Genomic DNA, 6,231 nt, shown 5'->3' with positions numbered 1-6,231 from the left:
ATCTCTTGGGGAGCCCCTGGATTCATGACATCTGGGACTTCTTGGAAATTTTTCGGCAGAATTTCCTCCTGAGCAGAGTTCCGATTTCTTGCCACAAATTTTATCTTTGCATAATTAGGTGATGGAACCATTTAGTTTATGCATGAGTGCCCTTGTAGGGTTGTAAACCCTTAGGGATGGGTATGATCTAGCATGTACAAGCAAAGGGGTTGCTTTCCCTAGGGATTTAATCATGGATGTTGTGCAAGCAGGATAGAAAGAACCTGGAGTAGAGCACAATTTCTTTAGCGCAAGCAAAAAGGGCGCACCTGTCACAAGACAGTTTCCCCTAACCTCTAGCCCTATAAGGGTATCCTTTCCTAGGCTTGGATGTTCACTCTTTGGGCTTTTCTTAGTCCGCATGGGCTCTGGGCTTAATCTAGTCCTCACAAGTTTGACATAACTAGGCCAAGTGTATGCAAAGGCTTAACTGGTAGGTTGTTCCTAGCCTAGTGGGACTCAATCGCCATACCCCTCCCGTCATGGAAGTTATGGGGCAGGAATAATCGAGGGGGCCTTTTCAACTACTCCTGTCCACCCATGGACCTAGAAGTGCCTACAAAGTCAGCCCCAGATCTAACTATGGGTAACACTGTAGATGTTTGTGTCTGGGCATCTGCAAATGGGGTGATGAAATCTCCAAAGAGCTGTGACTACGCCAAAAGTGTAGAGCCCGAGTTCAGCTCAAAAAAGGTGTATATGTCATGCAATCCTTAATGAAGGGGAAAGACTTGTTCAAAGCATAATAGAGATATATATATATATATATATATATATATATATATATATATATATATATATATATATATGAAAGTAGATAAAGGTACAGCAGAAATTAAATTTTGCTACCCTATGTTTGCAAGTGAAGGAAAGCCGTAAAGCATGTGAGGAAAGCAGTAAAGCATATGAGGAAAGTGGTAAAGCACGTGAGGAAAGCGGTAAAGCCCCATGAAAATACCTTACACCTTCTCTCGGAAAAGGATTTTTTGGAAAAAGATTTTTATGCTCTTTTGAAAATAGTTTACTAGGGTTAGTATAAGCCTTTTTCAAAAGGAAAGCCCCAGAAACAATGCCAATTTTGTGTTTTTGAAAACCAATGTCCAGAGATTATTGTTTTATCAAAAGCTCTAAAGGCCAAACTCTCACCGATCCCTAGTGGAGTCGACAGTCTGTCGACGACCGGCCTTGAGACGAAGAACTGCTGTCGAGCCCTCGTTTAACCACTCACCGTGGTGACGCTCCCGCGCGTGTGGGCCCATTGGAGGCCCCTCTCAATGATCGTGTGTGTGGATCATGCGGAGCTTCAGGTACTCTCTCCCTTTCAGTGGAGGAGAGTAAGTCTACCTTTCGAGGTGTGGCAGGAATCTTGGCCAAATTTTAGATGATTACCAAAGGTAAGTGAAGTTGCCACCAATTTTTGGGTTTTTCTAAGGTGTGATTGGTCACCTGTTTCTAGTTGATTTTATTACCAATCCTAGGCTAAGAAAAAAGCATTTTTCCTAATCTAATGTGGATGGCAAAAAGTCTTGATTCTTGAGTCTAGAAGTTTGGTTACATATGGAGAAGGTGTTAGGCACCCCACAACGCCTGTCTGAGGACAGTCCTTTGTTTAGACAAAACCTTAATTTTTTGAGATTCGTAGTAAAAAACATGATTTTGGCATGGCTTTTGGGGCTTTGCATGCATGGGAGCTTTGAGGTTTGGCTTTTGAATGGGTGTGGTCCCAATCTTTTCTTTCCTAAGGCATTCGGGCAAAGTACTAGATTTCCACAACGAAAATCTAGCGACATGTCACCTTACTTTTGTGGCAAAAATTTGGCATCGCTTTGCCTTAGGTGACACGGATTGTGACAATCACACCGGAAGGGGGGAGCAGGTATATATATACATACATCATGCACAATGCAAGCAAACATTGCAAGAAAGTAAATGCCTACATCCCTAGAGCGTGGCCCAAAATATAAGAGAGATGAGGATGAATGGTACACGACATGATATACCTAATACAAACCATCTAAGAGAGAAATGAGGGAGGAAAGAATAGAGTTTTAAAAGAGTACATAACCAAATGGGATAAGCTAGACCTCTAAACCTACTGGACGCAGCTGCTTGGCTCAAATCTATATGCTTGCATCCACGCCTTTCTGCTTGCACCTGGGAGACTGTGCCCTAGCTCCAAGTGTCCTTGCTTCATGTATGTACATGCAAAGGCAAAGACAAGAAACTAGCAGACAAGCAATGGAAGGGAAAGATCCAAAGAGCACACGAAGGAGGCATAAAGCAGATAAGCATGATAGACATGGCAAGCATAGCATGTGGTGGGAAACATGACAAGCAAGGATAAATGGACAAGCAAGGAAGCTAGAAAGCAAACAAGCAAACAAGAAATAAGACGAACAAGCAAAAGGAAAACAAAAGGTAGTGTCCGCGAGGGACGAATGTAGGTTTGGATCGAATGTCCATAACTTCATTATGTTGAAGTATGGACAACACACTAGCAAGCAAGACTCATGCATGTGCATGTAAGCAAGCGTGTAAAGATGCATAGAAAGCCAACAGGTGGAGTAAACAAGCATGGCAAGCATATCACCACACGGATCAGAAAAGGGAAAGGTATGCACGAAGCAACCCAGCATCCGAAGACGCATCCCAGGTGGTTACATCTAAACAAGGCCTCGTGGGCATCAGATGTAACCACACAAACACAAACCCGCTAAGGGCGTCAAACGTGGCAAAGCCTAAAACTAGAGAGGCTAACACAAGCATAAAGCATAGAAGCAAGCAAGCATAGACATGCAAATAAGAATGATCCAAACCTTTTAATATGGGCTAAGGTGTGTGGACGAGGACCAGGACCATAGGGTCGAGATCGAGTCCAAACCAATAGGCCAACACATAAGAAAAAGGGATAAAAGCAACAAAAGGGGTACAATAGCACATGGCATGACAAACATAGCCTGGAAGATGACATGAAGCATGTAGAGAACATAGATCCAAGCACACAAGCATATGAAAGCACTAATCTAGGCATATATGCATAGGAAAGATAGATGTAAACATGTAAATCCTAGCAACTAAACATGGAAGAACGTGAATCCAAGCATATAAGCACGTGAAGACATAGATCTAACCCTATAGCATGGCAAAATAGGCATAAACACATAGATCCAAGCAAGGCATAACCAAACATCATACAAGCATGTGAGCATGTAACCCTAACATCACCATAGAGCAAAAAGATGAACAAAGCATGGGAAAACATGGCGTAAATTCGAAACACGTAGATCAAGACAACTAGCATGTGAACAAGCATAGAAACATGTGGATCTAGCTAAACAACACAGAAAAGATAGATCTAGGCACCAACACATAGCAAAAGCATAAAGCACGTAGATCAGGACAAACAACATGTGAGCAAGCATAAAAGAACATGGATTCGAGCCAAAAACGTGTTAGAAACAAGATAAAGTAAGAAGCATTTCAAAAAAAGTAATAAAACAAGTTATTATAGCACAAAGAGCAAGAAACATGCTAGGAAAAAGATTTAGAAGGTTAGGGGTGTGAATGATAGCTAAAAAGCTACATCCACACTGTAACTCCCCGACCCAACTTTATAGTTAAACTATGTGTTTGAGTGGTTAATTATTATTTTAAGCTACTTTTTTTCTATAATTAATAGAAGAGTATTTAATAAACATATTATTTTATAATGTCATTGAATAAGAATTGTAAAGAGTATAAATAATTGAATGGCTATTTGTATTATAAATATATACTAAGTATGTACAAAACTATATTAAGTGGTTTAAATTGTTAGATACATAGTGTTTTAATTAGGTATGATGCATGAGATGTTATAGTAGAAATTTCCACCCACACATGCAACCAAGTGAAATCCAACATATGTAAAGCCAAAGCATCATGCATGTTGACACATATTATCTACTTAAACCCCAAAGACCAAGACTTGGCTGGCCATGCAATGAACAAGCTCCACCTAGCTTCTTCTTTGACTTTTCTCAAGACACTAGAACTTCCAAGAAGCTATCTCCCTCTCTATTCCCACGGGTCCAATAAATCAGAATTCTCACCTCACTTTAAGGAAAGAGCTAGAAGCTCTCTTGAGTCTATCCTCTCAAACCCACAGGTCCACACCTCAAAAAGAAAGATAAGTTCCATCTCATTTCTTCTTCATACTCTCTCAAAGAAACTAGAAGACTCAACAACTCTCTCAAGCTCTCTACCTCTCATACTTTTGGGTCCAGCCACTAGGAAAGGGAAATCCTTTCAAGTAAGAGTAATTCTATTCCTATTTTCCCCTCAAGAACAAGAAACTTGGTAAGGGCTCTAGCTACCCTCATCTTAGAATCCACGATTTCTTCAAAGAATTTTTAGTAATGGTATTTTGTGATTTGTAAAATTAGGAAATCATGAATTTGTGAGTCTATATATATATGCTGTTTTAAGAAGCTTTGAAACTGTGTTGGTGATTTGTTGAAGGTAAATTAGGGTTTTTACTAATTAATGATAGTATATGATTAAGGAAGTAAGATAAAGTAGGGTGAGTACTTTTGATGTTACTGCTGGGATTTTTTTTGTATTTAATTTTGCTATAAATGGTTAAATGACTATATATAAGTGCTTTATAACATTTCTAATGAGTGTATAAAAATTTTCATATGAAAATACCATCGTTTGATAATTGTTTATGAATTTACAAGACAATGTTGCAAAGTTATCACTGTGACAGATTCTGTGTTTACACATGATAAATTATGTATTAAATTTTATATAGTGAATTAGGATGATAGGAGTAGTTCTTATGAATTATAAGACACATATGGTTCTAATGGAAGTGGTCTCAAGCAATTGGATCAATATAAAAATATTGGTTTAATTTTTAAGTTGCATGAAATTCTGTCAGGACAGATTTGAGCATGTTGTCTAGTACGATTTTTATTAAATCATGGTTTTATGATTTGGCCCTGAAATTGATATGGTATCTACTAGACATCTAGGGAAGTTTCTCTGTGAAATTTCATGAAGATTGGATGTGTTTAGATAGCCCATATGTATTTTACAAATGAAGTATATTTTGCTGAAATGCACAGTAAACAGTAAATGATAACTCTGACTCTGAGGATTTAATTCTAAAGTTAGGGTGAACGATTTGAGCTATAAATTAATATGCTCATCATTTGGTATGTCTAAATCATAGATAAATTTTTTATAACTTTATTCAAGGTTTAGTACTTAAAGGGGGGGGGGGGTTCTAAACCATTCTACTACTTTTTCATATTGCCGTCTTGTTCAACGTGTTGTACATTGCCATGTGAGTGTATATGGTTACATGACCATGCTTAAAGGATTTTATGTTTATGCATGTTTTGTTGGCCCTAATCTCAAAGAACCTTTTGAAATGAAGTTGGCTCTTCTAGAGATATGATATTAATGTGAGAATGTTGGTTTCTCTATGATTTGATATATCGTGTTGTTTGATGAATGTATCTTGTGTTTGTGGGAACCTCATTGAGGTGGGATTAGGACTTCCTTGATTTTAAGAGATAGGCTTTGATATGAATGTGTAAGTTTATTATAAGAAGTAATTGATAGTAATAAGCTTTGATATTTGGCTTAGGTGTTATCAGTACCCAAGTTTAAGCTCCTTCGACTTTAGGCTCTCAGTTCCTCAGCTTTCAGGTAAGAGATAAGTTATATGAGCATTTGGTAAGTCATGAGATTATTTTAAAGTATATTATGCATTAAAAAGTTTTTAATTAGAGATATGACATATAATCATGTTTCAAACAAAGATATGTTCGTGAGCTTTCGAAACCTTATGTATGTGATTTAAGCATATTGATGCTATTACTAATTCCACGAACATGATGTTTAAAGAAAAAGAATGGAAATGCTATCATTATGAAATGTTATGCAAAATAAGAATTTTCAGTATAATGTATAAGTATGAAATTTTTTCGGGTTATGTCCTCTGGTGATTTGAACTCGGCTAGTAGGAGTTAAATTACTAGCTTTCCATAGAAAATATTATCTGATTGGCCATTAAAAGTGAGATTGGCTCTGCTGTACCTACCCTTGATGGTTACGACCAACTTGTGGAGGATGCCAACCTACCCCAATGGTTGAAGATATGTATTATAATGTGATCCTGGGAATACCTAGCATTGTGGG

At 37.9% G+C, this 6,231-nt stretch overlaps 1 long non-coding RNA gene across 1 annotated transcript in view; it reads left to right on the top strand.

Moving 5' to 3' along the window:
- Positions 1-4,121: 4,121 nt before the first annotated feature.
- The window catches only part of LOC142626742 (uncharacterized), a 13,784-nt gene continuing 11,674 nt past the window's right edge, over positions 4,122-6,231 (top strand). Inside the window, exons 1-2 of the long non-coding RNA XR_012842630.1 lie at positions 4,122-4,377; positions 5,678-5,739. This is a non-coding gene — a long non-coding RNA (uncharacterized LOC142626742). The remainder of the gene's footprint in view (positions 4,378-5,677; positions 5,740-6,231) is intronic.

Source organism: Castanea sativa, chromosome 3 (genome assembly GCF_040712315.1).
Source record: "Castanea sativa cultivar Marrone di Chiusa Pesio chromosome 3, ASM4071231v1".
NCBI lineage: Eukaryota > Viridiplantae > Streptophyta > Magnoliopsida > Fagales > Fagaceae > Castanea > Castanea sativa.
This window is presented reverse-complemented; position numbering and strand designations above follow the sequence as displayed.